This window comes from Sciurus carolinensis, chromosome 1 (genome assembly GCF_902686445.1).
Source record: "Sciurus carolinensis chromosome 1, mSciCar1.2, whole genome shotgun sequence".
Classification (NCBI taxonomy): Eukaryota; Metazoa; Chordata; class Mammalia; order Rodentia; family Sciuridae; genus Sciurus; species Sciurus carolinensis.
Genome location: NC_062213.1, coordinates 69932199 through 69953594, shown reverse-complemented (window position 1 = coordinate 69953594; position 21396 = coordinate 69932199).

Sequence of the window (21396 nt, the reverse complement as noted above, 5' to 3'; positions counted from 1 at the left end):
TGCCTGGTGAATGAATTAAAAATGTGAATATTAGTATAGAATACTACTCAGCAACAAAAAAGGAACAAATTACAAATACATGAAATACCATGGATTAATTTCAAACCTATTATATACCATGTAAATGGAGCAAGACATGATAAACTATGTACTCATATGATTCCATTTATACATTATTTGGAAAAAGGCAACAATTCCAGAGATAGAAATCAGTTTAGTGGTGTCTAAGGTTAGGATTGGGAGCATGAGATCATGAAAGCTGTAATGGACTTGGGAACAATGTTATGACTTTATATGTTTATCAAAATAAAAAATAGGTATGTTTCTAAAAGTAATCCTTGTGAAACATATCCAATAAGACACAATTTCCGGTTAAAAATAATCTAAGCAATTATACAAAGAGATAAAGGTAGGTACATATTTAAGTAAGATTCTAAAAAATTGAATCATTGCCTAAATTCCATTTATCTAGCAAAGTTAACCTAATAATTTGCAAAGAAAAATCTCTCCTAAAACGTGCAGAGTATTCCACCAAAAAAATTTCTTAATTAATTTAACTATTCTCATATTGTCAGTAGTTTGAATATTTTGCTATTATAAATTGTTATAAGAACAACCTATGTATGTTTTCCCATCTTCTTTTGAATTTTTTACATAATCTTTAGGTTTTTCTTTTTGTATATGTGTATATATGTATATGCCATATATACATAAGAATTTATTAAATTTCTACTTTTTTAGTAGTTTCCTTGGAAAAATACATTTCTATTTTCTGTGGAACTTACTGCCATTGCTTTTGATGTAGAAAGCTCTCTCCACTGGGCATGGTGGCACACATCTGTAATCCCAGCTGCTGGGGAGAGTAGGGCAGGAGAATCATAAATTCAAGACCAGCCTGGGCAACTTAGTCAGACCCTATCTCAAACATTTTAAAGAAGAGCTTGGAATGTAGTTCACTGTTAGCATACTTGCCTAGCTTGTGAGAGACCCTGGGTTCAATCTCCAATACAGGAAAAAGCAAAACTTTCTTCTTTCAGATATTTGACTTAGGAACTTTCTTGTTTCCACTTTGATTTCTCTTTTGTGATCTTTAAGTACTTGGTTTAAGCCACTATTGTAACTCAGGCTGCTTCATAATTATTAATTTGTCCATCTTTTCCCCTTAAAGAGTGCAATTCTCATGAGAAGAAATGGCTTTTTACTCAACTTCTGGTGTTTCTTCTCTGGCTTCACCAGAATACCTTGGTTATACAAAGAACGACAGGTCTGGACAGCTGGGCCCTATTGCCACCCCATGTTGCCACTGTCTAAATAGTGTTCACTATTACAGTGTTCATACAAGCTAAATTCCTGCTTCTTAGTGTCTTGATGTGTAACTCCAAAGGAATGGAGCAACTCTCACCACAGAAACATCTGAGTAGGTACATGGTACATGATTCTTTGTTCTTTGCCTCCTGTGTTAGTCAACTTTCCATTGCAGTGACAAAATACCTGAGAAAATCAGTTTAGAAGTAGAAAGATTTATTTTGACTCCTAGTTTCAATCCATGGTCACTTGGCTCCAGGGCTTCTGGGTCTGTGGCAGGAGGGTGTGGTAGAACAAAACTATGCATTTCATGGAAACCAGGAAATAGAGAAAGAGAAAAGGACTGGGGACAAGATTTGTCTCCAAAGGTACAACACCTGTGACACTCCTCTTCCAACTAGGCTCCTCCTCCTAAAGGTTTCCCCACCTCCTGAAATCACCACCAGCTTGAAACTACACCTTGAATACATAAGCCTTTGGGGGACATTCCAGATCAAAACTATGACACCTCCTATGACATTGTAGGGTCTCATTAACTTAGAGTGAAGAGGGTTTCTTTGTTGTAATGCAGTAGAGCTAGAGGTTGAGATGATAGATTCTGTAAGCAGAATTCTTGGTGTGAAACGTGAGTTTTGCTACTTACTGGTAGCTGTGGAAAGTGAGTGTTTTCTCCTATAATATGGGAAACTAGCTACACATCCCTTCACAGGATGAGCTGACATAATGTATACAAAAATCCTTGCATGTACATAAGGCATAATAAGAGTGAGAGTTCTTTGTATTAGTTGTCACTTCCCTCCCTGTCATCTGTGTTGAAGCTTACATTTCCTGGAGAGCATGGGGAAGGCTGTTTCACCCAGGCTAGCACTTTGGGACAAGGGCTAGGGGCAATATGCATTGCTGTGCCCACTCACTTTGTCCAACTCGCTGTTGGACAAAGGCAAGTCTCTTAGTGCTTCTGTGCTAAGTCCCTCCAGCTCTGCCATTATCCTGTCAGTCATCGATGATTGATAGAAGAGCCTTCTCATCAGGCTTTGCTTTTGTGCTCTGTCTGCACAAAGATGAACCATTATTTTTCATCTGAGACTTGTCATCATTGTCCCTCAGTCATCACTTGGTGCTTAGGTACTTGATAAAAGATCTGAAAGCCTGGAGACCACCCTCATTCCAGCTTCATTCAGGCTGTGATTTCTCACCTATTGACAACGGTTCCACTTGGCTGTTGTTCCAGCAGCTGGCTTCCTCCTGCTCTTTTTATTTCTCTTGTTTGCTTTACAAATTAGAGAGAAAAAAATCTTTCCTCATTTTTAATTTCTGTCATGGGACCAAGAGCTGGGCAGAAACTGGTTTCCAAGTGTATCTTTCTAGATGCACAAAAAAACAAGAACTCTAAGGGAACCAGAGAATTTGCTTTTAAGATTAAGTACCTGCTGGGATTGTACCTGCTGGGTTTCTAGGCTGTAAATAAATACTAAACTAGTGGTTATTTCACCAGGATTTTAACTACAGTCTCATTTGCTTCAGTGAAATTCTAAGTGAGACTCATTTTTGAAATGACTGGTGAAGAGAGACTTCAAACTCTGTATTCTAAGCAAATGGCATAGCCTCCGAAGGCCATCCACCATCTGCCAGCTATGTGTCTAAATTGCCACCGCTCAAATCCCACTCCAGTAAACAACATTAACCAAAAGGTTCACTTTGCTGAATCATTTTCAAGTCCTGAAAGTGGTCCACACTGACATTCATTGTGGCAAAGAGGGAAAAACATCATTTTAGAGGAAGGATGAACTCAGTTTGAATAGTTGGAAGAAAAACATGAGGATTAATAATAAAATCATAGTAAATAATGGTTACTGGGAACTTACTGCATTCTGGCTCTGGGTTTAGTTCCTCGTAAAGTCACCTGATTGAATTCTCAAAACAATCCTTTGAGGTAAGTACTCATAGTACCTACTTTTGCAGATGACAAAATGAGAAAATGTCAGTGACCTACCTGAACTCATACAGATGGTGTTATGATTTGGGTCCAAAATGTGCCCCAAAGGCTTATGTGTTGAAGGTTTGGTCCCCAGTGCAGCATGTTCAGAGGCTGGCCCTTCGTAAGTGATTAGATCATGGGGCCTCTGTCCTCATGAATGGATTGATCCATTGATGGATTCATAGCTGAAGGGGTTATTGGAAGATGCCAGTAACTAGGAGGTAGGGCCTAGCTAGAGGAAGTAGGTCATGGGGGGCATGCCCCTGAAGGTTATATTTTGTCCCCAGGTCCTCCCCCCAAATTCCTGGCATCTGTGAGGTGGAGCTCTGCTCCACCATGTGCTCCCCACCATAACATTCAACCTCACCAAAGACCAGGAAATAACAGAGCCAAGTGACCATGGACTGAAATCTCTGAAACCATGAACCTGAGGGCAAGCTGACTAACACAGATGGCAAACAGTAGAACCAGGATTTAGACTCTATCCTGTCTAAAACCCAAAACTATGCTATAAACCACTGGTCCTCTTAATCAGGACTGGAAAAAAAATACTTCCTTAGCTACATAGCATTCTCTGAGGAACTTATTAAAGATGGAAATACTCAATTATATGAATTACTATGCACATCTGTAATCCCAGCTACTTAAGTTGCTGAGGCAGGGGAATCACAAGTTCAAGACCAGCCTGGACAACATCATGAGAACTTGTCTTAAAATAAAATAAAAATGACTGGGGATGTAGCTCATAGTTTGAGGCCCTGGGTTCAATCCCAAAACTGCCAAAAGAAAAAAAGTGGAAACCTTTGGCTTCATGCTTAGAGTTGCTAATTCAGAGGGTTAAAAATTGGAGCCAATGAATTCTGACAGGAGCACAATTTAGCTTCTACTATATAATGACTCCTGGAGTCTGTATCTGTAGCAGAAATTAACACAAATGCTTGCTAGATTGTTGCTGCAGACTAGAAAAAGAAAGTTGGGTTTGGGGTTAAAGGCTGTCATCATCTGACTAAACTGCTTGATGGCAATGCCCCTCAATTTCATATATCTAAGGCCAGTCGTATATGCCTCCTGTACCCTTCAGGGTCATGATGAATGTCAGAAGAGATCATGTGGCAAGAAGAACTATGAAAATGGTAGACTGCCAGATGTAACCATGCCATGCATTTATTACTACAGTGCTCTATTTCTCATTTCCTGTGTTCAGTAGACAACTTCAGGGCTCTATCCAAACAACTTGGATCCTGTTTTTACCATATTTGTGCAAAACTCACTCTCATGCATTCACATGCTGTATCTTTTTCCTCACACCCGCTCCTATGACCTTTCCAAAGTCTATGCCAGGGAAACTGAGGCTGCTTTGTCCTCTCAGGTTCACTTTTGTTAAGGGAGGCTCTTGTCCAAAAGTGAACAGCTGTGGGAGCAAAAGGCCAGCTCACTGGCTCAGTCAGGACAGTTTTGAGGTATAATCTACTTCCCAGCCCACAGATTAGAACTCTGGGGGTTAGCCTGAGATCCGACCCTCATGTGGCTTTTCCCCCTCTCCCACACCCTTCTTGATCTCTCCTTGGAGCCCTTCATAATCAATTGTTCATACATGTATTTTCTGCTTAAGACTTCCTTCTGGGAAACCCAGCTTCTATTTTTTTGGACTAAAGTCTTGGTGAAGGGTTCTTCTATGGAGGACTCATCAGCATCAACGCTGTCATCAGGTCCGCTTTGTTGTTCCTTCTCCCCAAGCCCGGTATCTCTTTGAGTTTGGGGGTTTAGTGAGTTCTCAAGTGCTTAACCTGTCCTTCAAAATTATGTTCTGCCTTTCAGGCCCCAATCATTGAAAAACTTCTACAATAAGACCAGCAATATAGTGGGACATTTGCTTGGTACTGTGCCACGTCTGTTTCCTGAAGTAGTACATGAAAATAAGGGAAAAGAGAAGAAATGAATGGGGTGATGCTTACTAAACTTTACAAAACATTATTACACCTTACACCCTTCCACTCAGTATCACTATTGCTTTCGGAGTTATCATTGCTAGTTTTCTTTTTACTCAATGGTCAACATTTTGGGAATGTAGATTCCCAAAAGTTACTTATGCCTCTATTATCTTTTGTTTGTTTCTATTACCCCTGGGAGCAAACAAGGAAACTTAAAAAATAGGACTCCATGAATTCTTATCCCTATCTTCAACTCTTATCCCACATTGTACATGATTTATTGAGAGGAAGTCAAAACTCCCAAAATTACTAAATGAAAGTAAGAATTTCTGACCACTGGAATAATTATGTTGTTAAGCAACTAAATATTTTTCACAGTATAGATGTTTCAGCTTGACTTATATATTAAAGCTATAGTAGGAAATCTCTTTAAAAAAACAGAAACCGAATCTCAGAGTTACTACATTCTTTTGCCTGAATATTGAACAGCTATAGGCCCAAAATAGCTATAAAAAACTATTTTAAGGAGCATATTGACACAATGGTCCTAAAATGAATGTTACCAACTGCTTCATATAGTATATTTAGAAGGAATCTGTTTGTATTGTTTCTGTTCTTTTGAATAAAATCTGAATGGTTTTATCTTCTTTTAAACATCAAAAAATCTTTATTTTGACAAATGTTCTATTGGCCCAAGATTTCAAACCCTAGTCACTAAAGTGAGAAAAGCCATTTTCATACCAACAAAAAGCAAGTATGGGGCAGACAACAGAAGGAATCGCTGTACACCCTATCTCACTGCCCAGCACTACCTATGTGATAGCGAACCACCTGTTGAAAATTGAAACATTCATCCCCTCCCACCAGTTCTTTTGGCTGCACATTAATAAATAGTTGGATTGATCATCTTTTTAAAATTTGTTTATTTGTTCTAATTAGTTGTATATGAGAGGAGAAAGCATTTTTACATTTTGATAACTCATACATAAATGGACTGTAATTTCTCATTTTTTTGATTATACATATTGCAGGATCACATCAGTAATACAGTCATATATGTACATGAGGTAATAATGTCTGTTTTACTCTACTATTATTCCTACCCCCACACCCCTTCCCCTTCCTTCACTCCCCTCTATCTAATATAAAGTAACTCTATTCTTCCATAGCCCCCCACCCCATTGTGAATTAGCATCCAAATATCAGAGAAAACATTCAGCCTTTGTTTTTTGGGTATTGGCTTATTTCCCTTAGCATGATATTCTCCAACTCCATCCACTTACCAGCAAATGTCAAAATTTTATTCTTCTTTAAAGCTGAGTAATATTCTATCATATGTGTGTGTGTGTGTGTGTGTGTGTATGTATCTATACATACACCACATTTTCTTTATCCATTCATCTGTTGAAGGACTTCTAGGTTGGTTCCATAGTTTAGCTATTGTGAGTTGAGCTACTATAAACACTGATGTGGCTGTGTCACCATACTGTACTGATTTTAAGTCCTTTGGGTATAAACTGAGAAGTGGGATAGTTGGGTCAAATGGTGGTTCCATTCAAAGTTTTCCGAGGCATCTCCATACTGCTTTCCATAATAGCTGCACCATTTTGTATTCCCACCAGCAATGTATATGTGTATCTTTTTCTCCAGAGCCTTGTCAACATTTATTCTTGTTTGTATTCTTGATAATTGCTATTCTGACTACAGTGAGATGAAATCTTAGAGTAGTTTTGATCTGCATTTATCTAATTGCTAGAGATGTTGAACATTTTTTTCATATATTTGTTGAAAAGTTGTATATCTTCTTCTGTGAAGTATCTGTTCAGTTCCTTAGCCCATTAATTGATTGGGTTATTTGGTTTTTTGTTAAGTTTTTTGAGTTCTTTATGTATTCTAGAAAATAATGCTTTATCTGAGGTTCATGTGGTAAAGATTTTCTCCCAATCTGTAGACTCTCTCTTCATATTATTGATTGTTTCTTTTGCTGAGAAGAAGCTTTTTAGTTTGAATCCATCCCATTTATTGATTTTTGATTTAACTTCTTGCACTTTAGGAGTCTCATTAAGGAAGTCAGATCCTAGGCTTACATGTTGAAGATTTGGGCCTACTTTTTCTTCTAGTAGTTGCAGGGTCTCTTTTCTAGTGCCTAAGTCTTTGATCCACTTTGAGTTGAGCTTTGTTTGGAGCTCTGTAAGGCATGCCCAAGTGCTCATTTTAAAGTCGCTATGGGCTAGGGGTGTAGCTTGGTGGTAGCGCATTTGCCTAGAATGTACAATGCTCAGTCATTAATTAAAAACTTAAATCTACTAGAAGTAAAGACAATCAACCCCATTTTTGTAGAGCTACACACCTAGCTTTAAATGAGCACTTGGGCATGACTGACAGAGCTCCAAAATGGAGCTGCATCTTGACTCTAACATTCAACACTCTTGACATAACTGCCCCTCTTCCCTGAAATTTAGAGCAAATTCCAGAGACAACAGGCTGCATCATAAACCCTCATTTGATGGTTTGTATTTAATTACTGATTCAGAACTGTTGGACTTTATAGTGTGATGAGGTTTTAGGGATACCTTACCTTTTACCAATTCATTTGGCTTCCATTTTCCTTTTTATATATGAATATAGGATGAAATATGATTAAAGGTATATGGGTCTAAATTAAGGCCAGGAGATCTGTTTTCAACATGTATAAAGTGAATATTCTAAGTAATAAAGTATAGTTATGGGACAGTGAAATGATAATTAAACTGAAGAAGAGTGAAAAATCATCTCAAGGAAAATAGGCAAAAGGAACATATAGTGACTTCTAATTATTTGGGACAAATACTGGATCCTTAGGGACAAATGTGAATATGAGCTAAGGAGGGGAACTAGAGAGTTGAAGCCTGTGTTTTTCATTATCTCCATGAAAATAAAATCAGGGGAACAGAACATTTGAACACTTGAAATTCCCAACCTTCACCTAGTAAGTGTGTTAATAAATCCTCTTTGACTAGTGGCTGCTGTTTACTAGACTATAATACAAGTAACATGTTTACTTTTTTAATAAGATGCTGATTAGCTTCATAAGCCTCTTATTCCATGAAAGGAGAAAATATTTGGTGTCATTTTTCCCTTCAAAATCCAAGTTTTACAGAGAGTGAGAATGGAGATCTCTTTTTTAAATTTGTATTAAAACTAACATCCTAAAGTGTATCTGGACCTCAGGATTTTTAAAAACTATTAATAGACATTAAAAAATAACTGTACAAATATTGAGCTACCTATGGTTGTTCAATAAACCCATTTTAGGAACAAAGAATCCAGACTTCAGAAGGCTGATGATGTCTGATAATTACATGACTATCTCCTTGACTTTACAGGGCCACACTCTTCCTGGAATGGAGTTTCCTGGGTAAAATTAATGTTACCAATGTCGACTATTCTAGGAAGTGTTAAATTCCATGACTCTGCTGAGGGCTGGAGATGTAGCTCAGTGATTAAACATGTAATTAGTACATGGAGGTTCTAGGTTCAATCCCCAGCACCAAAATACAATTAAATAAAATTTTAAAAGGCTCTGTAAAGATTTATTAGCTTGTAGCCTGGCCAGGAGCTTACTAAATCAGAACTGTGTAGTCTGTAGACACATGGAAAATTTAAAGGGGTGACAGGACACAATTGATAATGTCTTTATGAAGGCAAGCTGAGATACCAGAGAGTACAAGTCCAACTGAACCCTCCGTGTGGGTCATAGCCTAATAATTTGTATCCATGTTGTATTTTCTTTACATAATAATTTTAACATCATTGTCTTCTTTTTTTATTTATGTCAATCATTTCCTTTTTTAATTTTTTATTTTTTCTAATTTGTTGTACAAGACAGTAGAATGCATTTATACATTTCGATAGATCATATATAAATGGAGTGTAATCTCTCATTTTTCTGATTATACAGGATGTGATCCTAAAACATTGTTGCCTTCTTACTTCCTCTCTATGACATTTGTTACTACAAGGAAGGGGAAAACAGCATATTCCTGGTTCTGTTTATGCATCACCCTAGATCTATGTACTTGCTGTGCTTCTGGCCAGTGAAATCCTCTGCACACTCAATGTCTTCCAAAGGTCATGTAACCAATTGTCTCCTACCTTTGCTTCAGCTGAAATCTAGATACTCAATGCATCTTAATCTTGCCATGTCTGTCCAGAAAAAGTGGTATTGAGATTGGGCAGGACCATGTGGAGAGCACACCAGCACCCACTTGGTAAGCATGTCAAAAATAAAACTCCAGGAGTCAGCTTGTACAATGGGATATAGAAGTAAGTGGACAAATGCTTCTCCCTTCCTCTCCCCAGACAGACAGTTGAACATACAGTTCCTTCATTTATTCTTTCCTAAAGATATTGCTGGACATGAAGAAATTTGCTTACCATTTAAACTCAATAAAACTTCTACATTGCTCTCCGTCTCTCTCTCTCTCTGCCTCTCTCTGTTTCTCCCCCCATCACACCTCCAACCTCCTGCTCCCTTGGGAATTGCATTTCCCTAATTAAATGTTGCCACACCAGTTTGGGCCTCAGACTTGGCTTTATGGCGGAACTAGACAGACACAATCATCACAGAAGTACGTCATAAGAACAGGGAGGAGAGAAATTAGAAATGAAAGCAGGTGTGAAATATAACGGAGAAGCAGAATCATATAATGAAATCCTAGACTCTGGAGTCAGTCTGCCTGGATCCAAATTCTGGTTCAACAACTTACTAGGTGTATGCCCTTGAGCAAGTTATTCAGCAGTCCTGATTTGTCAAAACAGAATAACAGAACCTACCCTGCAGGACTATTATGAGAACTGAATGAGTTATTAGGAGAGAAGTAGCTGATCCATGGTAAAAGCTATATATTCATGTAAGCATCTATCATCATCATTATTAATATCATCATCATCATCATCATCATCATCATCATCATCATTTTAAGGCCATAATGGTATTGGGAGAATGGGAGAAAATATGAAATTATGTGCCAAAATTCTTAATTCTAGCTCCCACTATAAGAGAGAATGATGCACTGAGTAGTAGGTGGTATAGCCAAAGATGGCCGAATAGGTTTGGGAAGAAGTAGGAACACGCAGCTTCCTCCAGCACAGCACAGGCAAATTGATATCTTCATCAAAAAGCATTGAGTTCGGTCCCACATATAATGTGACTTTCCACAGTATTAGTGGACAGCAAGGTGAGATGGAGCACCCTGGCTCTGCATGGTTTCTGTGTTACATGGGGAATCCAGAAGGGTCACACTAGCAAGAACCAAGGACACAGAGTTGATATAGATGTAGCAATGTAGATACTTATAAGAGAATGGAAGGCCAGAAGACCATTGGGAGAAGAATTGCAAATTATTCAGGACTATACTAAGACCATGACTTGAGATCTGAGCTATGAGAAGAACTACAATTTTCAGTATTGACTGCCACAGCACAGGATCTGACCTCAGTAGACACCAGCTCTGAATACCAACTGGCTCCAACAAATGAGGGCTTCAGAGGAGTATAGTCACGCTTAGAAAACAGCACACAGGCAGAGCCTCCTATCCTCATCCTAACAATGAAGTTACCTCTGCTTCCTCTATGAACAGATACCAACTTGCAAAGGAAGAAGGAATTTTCAAGAAAGAAGAACCATTCCTGAAAGAAGGTATATCTTTGAGTTGATTAATGTTTTATTCAAAAGTTATATTGGAAATTGGAGGGAACTTATCCCCTCCATCTCCCTCCTGATTCCTGATGGCATCAATGATAGATCATAAAGGAAGTGACATTATTCTTGCAGCTTAGAAGAACTCTGAGAAATAACTGGGGATTGAAAAACACCATGGCAGAACTCAGGTGCGTAGAGTTTTTGACAATAAAACTTTTCAGAGCTCATAACATTGAGTAAAATTGAATTTTAAGATCATTATACCTTTAAAAATTCCCTTTGGTTGTTCTAAATTTGGGGCAGCCAATCAAACAAGAGTTGTTAGAGAAGGTAGGGTTAGGTCAAAATAAAAGATAATGGAAATTCACTGGTAAACTGTAAGCAAGTTTTAACATATCCACAAACAGACATCTATACATTCAAATCAGACTTTGTCAAGATTGGCACTATTAACATTGGGACATTACTAACGATTACTTGTTATGGGGGAGACTGTCTGGTGCATTGTAGGATACTTGGGGCTATCCTTGTCCTAAAAAAAAAAAAAATTCCCTTTACTATTATCCTTCTAAGACCACTTCCATTTATTATTATCATTATTTTTTCTCCAAAGGAGACATTAGAGTGGAAGAGGTGGACACATGAAACTTAATATGTCTGAAACCAGAAAAGGGGAGGATAGGCCAGCTATATTCATTCAAAATGGCTGTATATTCTGTCTGATCCTTACTGGAGTAAACAGCACATAGTCCTTAAGGTCAAGCAAGTACAGAAGCTCAAGCATGAATAATTAATAAGGATGTACAAGATGTCAGAACTCACGCTCCCTGGATTTGCTAAGATACAGATAAATTGGAATCTGACAAAAACAAATTGTGCTTAATAATCCTTAAAAACGTGATCCCTGAAGCATTCTGCACTGCTTCGGTTGCCCCTTGTCCAACTTCTTCTATCTTAATTTACAGTTGACAAAGACTAGTAAGGAAAAAATGCTTAAACTTAGGTAATAAAATCAGTTATAAAAGCACTTACTTTATCACATATTTAATGTGATATATATATATTTTCTCTCTCTCTATTTAAGGAAGACACATAAAGTATCATCTAATTTCAGCTGATAGAGCATCTTCCAGTGTCAACCCAAGCCTCAGTGACATGGAATGAATCATCCTTGCTAACTTTCTTGCTTAAGTGAAAGACATGGGTGATAGAAACTGGCCTCACATAGATCACGAATACAAATGCCCTCTGATACCTAAAAAGCAGAACTTCCAAGACTGGACATCATTCTACTCTGGACAAATTATGCAGCCAAGAAGAAATTATATAGCTATATAATTCGGTATTCCTCCAAAATTATATTCACCATTTCTCCTTGGAACCTGAGGTGGGACTTCAAATTTTTCTATTCCTACATGGCAAATATTATTTGTCTTGCTCTTCTTAAATTTTCCAAGTATTTTCTTCTTTCAAGAATAGGTGTGCATAGTTAAGGCTCAACCATATATGTCTCAAAACTAAAGAAGAGAAATCGTGAGTACCTTATGTTATTTTTAAGGAAAATAATACAAATAACCCTCTTCCCCCAACACACACACACACACACACACACAGGAAAGCATTATAAAACTCAAATTGACATTCAAGTTTAAGCAGGTCCATATAGTTTTAGCAACTCTATGATTTATTCAGAGTTAAATGATGTCAATGTGGGTCTTTCGTGGTATTCTGTGTGCCACAAAATAATTGTAATTACATATTTCTTCAGAGGCTTGACAGAAATAAAGTAATATTTGACAGAAATAAAGTAATATTCAAAAATAAAGTAATATTCCTTTTTTAATCTCAAGTAGTTCACTTAGCTATTAAGAAAAACTATGAGAGTAAAAGTAGGATAAGAAAGAAGGGGAAAATACATTTTAGAAGTTATCAACCATTGAGTATAAACACTGCATTAAAAAATAACATTTTCTGATAAAGTTGGAACTTCCAATCATGTAGGAAGTGATGCATTATTCACTAAATGGTGTTGGAGCAAATTACCAATCATTCATATGACATTAGAGTTGTTCATATATTATGCAGCACCAAAATAAGGTTCAAGTGAATTACATATTTAAGTAGAAAAATAAAACCATAAAATATTAATAGGAAGTAGGAGTGGTGATTTGTATAATCATGAGTGCAGGAAGCCTTTGTAAGTGTTATGCCAAAAGCATAAATCCTTTTTTTAAAAAAGATATTGTTAAATTTGCTCATATAAAAGTTAGAATGCATATGTATATCAAAGATCCATGGTGAAAACATTAAAGCAATACACAGGAATCACAGGAAAATTATTTGCAATGTATGAGGGTAATAGAATTAAGGTACTAAATGACTCCCACAAACATGTTAGAAAAATTTAAAAAAATAGAAAAATTATAAATGAAATGAAAAAGCAGTACACAAAAGACAAAATCAACAGCCCTTAAGCAGAAGAAAAAATGTGTAAGGCAGCAGTAATTAAGGAAGAGTACACTAAAACAATAATGAGATGTTGTTTTTTCATCCATCAAATTGGCAAAATTCTATAAAAATAAAATTCTGGAGGTTGACAGGTGTTCAGTTAAATGGTTCCTCAGAGGAATATAAATTTAGGGACAATACACATGCAAGTCCTACAATTTTTCTTACCCCTTTACCCGGGGTTCTCAGTCTGGAAATTATCCTAAAATCATGGGCATGAGTGGCAATTTAATAATATATGTCTGAGAATCATATAGCAGCTTGGCTCATTCACCTCCACTCCAACTCCCTGGTAGCATATTTTTGTCAATAAATGTGGATTCACATAATCAATTTTAATGACTTTATAATATTGGGTTGAGTGAATGTATGATAACTTATGTATTCATTTCAATGCTGATAGATATAGAAGATATTTCAAGATTTTGTTTTTTAAAAAAAAGTTTCAGAAAACATCCTAAAAGTACATCTATGTTCATACTTCTAATTAGTTTCTTAAGATTAATTCCTATGGGCACAGAGTTCTAGCTCTGTGGCAGAGCCCTTGCCCAGCATGCAGGAGTCTCTGGGTTCAATCTTTGTTGCTACAAAAAATAATAATAATAATAAAATAAATAAAGATTAATTTCTAGGTGTAGAAAAACTGAGTCAAAGTGTGCCCATTTAAAATGTAAATACACCAGCAATGTATAGATGCCATTTTTCACATCCTTGTCATTTAATTCACTCCTCTATTCCTGCAATTTCTATAAATAGATGTTAAGTATTTATTAGACTTGAGTTTGTTTTTTGATTTCTGCTTTTTTTCATAAAGAATCTTAATCTTTTTTAGCATTATCTTTCTCATAGATAAATAATGGTATCCTATAAGTTGTAAATAAATTTTCCAAACATTTTTTTTAACTTTATGTTGACTCTTTTAGTATCAAATTTCAAATTTTCAAATTGCATCTTTAGAGTTTTCCTTTAGAATTTCCATACTCAGTGTCATTTCCAAGTCTCTCCCACCAAGCTCAAGTAATAAAAATATTTACTGCATTTATGGTTTAAAAATGTTTTATTGTGAAATTTTTCAAAAATACAAAAAATTAAAAGAACAACACAGATCCATCCCCAAGTCCATAATTATCAAACACTTGTGCCTCTTACTCTATTTATCCCACTTTTTCTTTGCTAAAATATTTTAGAGCAAATTTTTTACATTATGTGACCCTTACATCATTCATGTGTATCTCTAAACAATTTTCTTTCAAGTGCACAATAACATTTTCATATCAAATAAAATTAGCAATTATTTGTTTTCTTATATCCCAACCAAAATCAAACACCCCAGTTGACTAAAAAGTGTCTTTTTATAGCTATTGCTTTGAGTCAATATCTAAAAAGTCTTACACACCACTTTGGATTTCATGTCTTCTAGGTCTCTTTTAAATTGAACTATGGTAGAAACCAGATCAATTATACTAAAGAATGTCAATGCTCATAAATTCAATGCATTTTTATACATAAGTGATGAATCTTCAGAAAGAGAAGTTAGGAGAACTACCCCATTCACAATAGCCTCGAAAAAAATAAAATACTTGGGAAACAGTCTAACGAAAGAGTTGAAAGACCTCTACAATGAGAACTACAGAACACTAAAGAAAGAAATTAAAGAAAACCTTAGAAGATGGAAAGATCTCCCATGTTCTTGGATGGGCAGAATTAATATTGTCAAAATGGCCATACTACCAAAAGTGCTATACAGATTCAATGCAATTCCAATTAAAATCCCAATGGCGTACTTTACAGAAATAGAGCAAGCATTTATGAAATTCATCTGGAAGAATAAGAAACCCAGAATACCTGCAGCAATCCTTAGCAGAAAGTGAAGCAGGGGGTATCGCAATACCAGATCTTCAACTCTACTACAAAGCAATAGTGACAAAAACGGCATGGTATTGGTACCAAAATAGGTAGATCAATGGTACAGAATAGAGGACATGGACACAAACCCAAATAAATACAATTTTCTCATACTAGACAAAGGGGCCAAAAATATGCAATGGAAAAAAGATAGCCTCTTCAACAAATGGTGCTGGGAAAACTGGAAAACCATATGCAACAGAATGAAATTAAACCCCTATCTCTCACCCTGCACAAAACTCAACTCAAATGGATCAAGGACCTCAGAATCAGACCAGAGACCCTGCATCTTAGAGAAGAAAAAGTAGGTCCAAATCTTCAACATGGCGGCTTAGGATCAGACTTCCTTAACAGGACTCCCATAGCACAAGAAATACAAGCAAGAATCAACAACTGGGATAGATTCAAACTAAAAAGCTTTCTCTCAGCAAAGGAAACTCTCAGTAATGTGAAGAGAGAGCCTACAGAGTGGGAGAAAATCTTTGCCACTCATACTTCAGAGAGAACACTAATTTCCAGAATATATAAAGAACTCAAAAAACTCTACACCAAGAATACAAATAATCCAATCAACAAATGGGCTAAGGAAATGAACAGACACTTCACAGAAGAAGATGTACAAGCAATCAACAGATATATGAAAAAAATGTTCAACGTCCCTAGTAATAAGGGAAATGGAAATCAAAACTACACTAAGATTTCATCTCACCCCAATTAGAATGGCGATTATCAAGAACACACGCAACGATAGGTGTTGGCGAGGATGTGGGGAAAAAGGCACACTCATACATTGCTGGTGGGGTTGCAAATTAGTGCAGCCACTCTGGAAAGCAGTGTGAAGATTCCTTAGAAAGTTTGGAATGGAACCACCATTTGACCCAGCTATCCCACTCCTTGGCCTATACCCAAAGGACTTAAAATCAGCATACTACAGAGATACAGCCACATCAATGTTCATAGCTGCTCAATTCACCATAACCAGATTGTGGAACCAACCTAGATGCCCTTCAATTGATGAATGGATAAAGAAACTGTGGCATATACATACAATGGAATATTACTCGGCCATAAAGAATGATAAAATTATGGCATTTGCAGGCCAATGGATGAAATTGGAGAATATCATGCTAAGTGAGATAAGCCAATCTCAAAAAACCAAAGGACGAATGATCTCACTGATAAGCAGATGATGACATATAATGGGGGGTGGGAGGAGTTAGCATTAGGGTTAGGGTTAGGGTTAGGTTTAGGGTTAGGGTTAAGGAGGGTGGCACAAATGGGGGAAGGAAGGACTGTATAGAGGGAAAAGAGGGGTGGGAGAGGTGGGGGGGAGGAAAAAATAACAGAATGAATCAAACAACATTATCCTATGTAAATTTATGATTACATAAATGGTATGCCTTTACTCCATGTACAAACAGAGAAACAACATGTATCCCATTTGTTTACAATTAAACAAAAGTAAAAAAAAAAAAAAAGGAATGTTCCCACCCTTCAAGTCTACCTGTTTCCTTGCAATGTCATTTAACTCACTCCTTTATTCCTGCAATTCCTATAAATAGATGTTAATGTTAAGTATCTATTAGACTTGAATTAGTTTTTTGATTTCTGCTTTTTATCCATAAGAACACTTCATAGGTGCTACTATGTATCTCTATTATATAAAAATCAAATATCTGATTATTCCACTTAATGCTAGACTGATGGATAGATTTAACTTTGATGAAATAGAGACGTATGGGACTTCCATAATTTTCTTCTTTTAATTACAAATTTTCAAAGTAATAATTTGGCATCCAGTTATTACAAGGAATTTTTAATTATTTTATTTATTTATTTGGCATCAATGATAGAAAACAGGGCCTCATGTATGCTAGACAAGCATTCTACTCTACTGAGCTACGTTTCCAACCCTAAATATATTATGTTTTGCATAATAAATCTATGGGGTTTTGTATATACTATGTGTCAACCATTAGTAATTATTATGTATTTTTGATGCTTAAAGTGTGCATTTGTGCAAATGCAAATCCTTTCATGTTGACTTCTATGTCCATAAACATAAAATTAATAAGTTTTTAACTAAACTTTTAATTTCAGAATAGTTTTACATTTATAGAAAAATTACAGTTTCCACATAATCCATAACCATTTTCCTGTTATTAAATAGTACATGAATATGGTACATTTGTCATAACTAATGAGCCAATATTGATAAACTATTATTGAACTCCATACTTCATTCATAATTTCTTACCTTTTCCCCAACCTTTTTCTGCTGCAAATCCTAAGCAGAATACTCTGTTGCAGTTGGTTTTATCTCCTTATGATCCTCTTATCTGTGACAGTTTCTTAGGCATTCTTTGATTATTAATAGTCTTTTCATATCTGAAGTTTATTTTGTATGTTTCCTGCCCTAAACCTATAATCTAGGTACACTTCTTTAGTAGAAAATCAAATGTAGACTACAAATAGGAGAGCCAAGCATGATCATTGCTATTGGGTTGTCATCTTCTTTGGTTTTTTTCAGTGAACACAACTAAGAAATACATATTTTTAGAAAAGAATAAATTCATGCAGATATTTCTAAAACCAAGTCTACATCATAGAATTTTTACTTAAATTATTTCACTTTACATTTTCATTTCTTTTCTTTTACAATGAAAAGCCTGTTTCCTAACAACATAGATGTAATTATTTATTAGCATTATTTTGCAATGTATAAAAAGTTTCAAAATAATAATATCACTACCACTAATGATAATTAAACTATTAAATGAATTTTAAGATTTCTTGCCAGGACGGGGGATGTAGCTCAGCAGAAGAGAGTTTGATCCTTAACACTGAAAAAAAAAAAAAAAAAAGAAAAGAAAAGAAAAAAAGAAAAATAATTTTTATGATTTTTTTACTTTGGAATACATTCCCCTAAAAATGTATAACCACCAAAATACTTTATTCTAAGTTCACTCAAAAGAATACTTCTCCTCTTCAACCTGTACATTTCCATTTATTTATCATTTTTATGGATTGCCTATTTTTATCATTTGTTTTATGACTATGTAAGATGTATATTTCCAAAGTCATTTATGAAATATATATATTTCAAATTAATTTTAAATTTGTGCATTTAAAATACTTTAAAGTAAATATAATAACTGATATTCTATTTTGATTTATAGTTAAAATAAAGAACATTTTATTAACAATGGGGATTTTTAATATACCCTCATTTCCTTCCCTATTTCCTCCATTCTGTTCCTTCCTTTCTCCTATACAAAATCAAAATTAATTTATTTTTGTTTATGAAACTATTGCTTCTTTTGGCCAACATAAACAGATGCACCTTTCTGTTTGTGTTTGCATGTAGTTTCATACATAAATTAAGGGATTTGTTCCTTTGTAATTGTCAAAATTAAATTGGTGTTATTATTTTACAATCTTTATATATTGTAGAATAATGTAGATAAATCACCATGGAAGTAAAAAAATTAACATTAGTGTAAAATAAGTGATAAAGTGTGAAATAGAATGATGTCAGCCTGGTGGCAGGAGAGGGAGCCCTAGACCCTCTTCCTTCCGCAGAAACACTGATTCAGCAAAAATTCATGGACCAGTTCCCTTTATGTGAAATTCAGAAAAAAGTTAAGAGGCTCCTGTACCCTACATAAAAATGAAACAAGCTACAATAAAGCCAGTAGGAAAAATTAAGGCACACTCTCACCACAATAGCACCCCAGGTACAATGGTGCAATTGAGAGGAAACTCTCAGCTCCTGGCTTATTTATGGAGAGGAAAAGAGAAGACTGAACTGTACATGCACCGTTCTGATTAGCAGAAGGGCAGTTTGAATGACTGACTTCTGTCTTTCTTGTCTTTTCCTGTCTTGTAAGGCTGGCAGGACTCAGTATAATCTTGACATCTGGGGAACTGCTGAGAACAAAGGAGTTGGATGACACATTACTGCCCTAAGGGACCTGCAATACAGAAAGCAGAAGCTGATCCAGCTCAGTGGCTTCTCCCTCAAAAGGAAAGAAAAGAGTCAAGTATATATCCATCATTCTGGTGTTTTGGAGAGCTTCCCTAGGGACTAGTTTGTCTATCTGTCTCAGAGCATTGACAAGACCTGATAATGAGGGGCCTAAGGGATACTGAAAGGAAAAAAAAAAGAAAAAAGAAAAAGTCAGATAACAGTATGCTGCTTCAGAGGGTCTATGATACAACAGGTAAACATCAGAGGGAAAAAGAGAGTGTGAGTTTGTGAAAGAGAGAGAGAGAAAGGAACAAAGAAACAAAGAAAGATAAAACCTCTAACGAGGAATCTATGTACACAAACCTACAGAAGACATATTCACAGAAAATATTAGAAACAGCCCTAGAATCTCCAACCAGGCAGATTGGTGAGGGTCTTTCCCTGTACAAAATTAGACTATAAAGACTGGGTGAGGTGGCAGTTTTTTTTCAAACATATGATTATCAAAACAAAGTTATAATGAAAAATAATGAAATGGAAGAAAATGTCCCAAAGTAACACAATAAATTTCCAAAAACAAGTTATAAATAGAAAGACTGTTAAACTTTGAAAAAAGTGATACAAGCCTAACAAACCTATAGGATGCCATCAAGCATACCAACGTACACATTATGGGATTCCCAGAAGGAAAAGAGATGGAGTTTATTTAAATAATGGCTCAAACATCCAAAATCTGGAGAAAGAAATGAACAGATAGAGTCAAGAATCCTAACACAACAAAATACGATAAATCTGAAGAAGTCCACGCTGAGATACATTACAATCAAATCATCAAAATTCAAAGACAATGAGAATTTTGAAAGCAGCAAGAACAAAATGACTCATCATGTACAAGGGAAATTCCATAAGACTTCTCAGTAGATTTTTTGAGTAGAAACCTTTAAGGCATCAGGGAGTGAGACAATGTATTCAAAGTTCTGGAAGAAACAAGTTGAAAACCAAGAATACTTTATTTGGCATCAGCAAAATCTCTCCAAAAATTAAAAGGAAATGTACTTTTACAGGAAAACAAAATCTGAGGATAATCATCATTACAGGATCTAGCTTACAAGAAATGCTCAATGGAATCCATCAAGTTGAAACAAAAAGACACTAAAGCAACATAAAAGTATATAAAAGCATAAACTCACAAGTGAATGAAAATATATGAAGTACAAAAAACTGTAATACTGTAACACTGGGTGCATTAATCTCACTTTTAATTCTGGTATAGAAGTTAAAGATGCATCTTAAAAATAACTGAAACTATAAAAATACATTAATGGATAAACAATATAAACATGCAATTTGTGACATCAGTAATATAAGTGTGTGGGGAAAAGAGCAAAAGTACAGGATATTTGTATGCAGCTAAACAAATTGTTATATAGCTTAAAACACATTATTTTTATTGATGTATTATGATTACATGTAATAGTGGGATTCATTATGAACAAATTGTTATGCTTTATGAAAGTCCAGTGGTAACCACATACACAAAAAAATGCTTATACAAGATACATAAAAGAAAACAAGATGTCTGTCTCGTTCCACCAAAAATGCAGTCTGTAAAAATTTTTTAAATAATGAAAAAAAAAAGAGAAAACAAAAAAGTAATCCAAGTATGTCAATATAAAAACAAAAAAGGAAGACAAGAAAGTAGAAAGGGACAAAGGGCTGCAAGGCAGAAAATAATTAACAAAATGACAATATTCTCTCCATAGCAACAATTAGGTTAAAAATAAAATGATAGGCTTATTTTTCTTAGCATGATATTCTCCAGTTCCATCCATTTATCCATATATGCCATAATTTCATTCTTCTTTAAGGCTGAGTGATATTCTATTGTGTATATATACCTCATTTTCTTTATCCATTCATTTGTTGAAGGGCACTTAGGTTGGTTCCATAGTTTCTCTACTGTGAATTGAGCTACTATAAACATGACCACTGTAATTCTACATCATGAACAATCAAAAGAATGAGAACTTATACTCCATTTAAGTATGATGTGTCAAAATACATTCTATCATCCATATAACTATTTAGAACAAATTTTTTAAAAGTAAAAGGATAA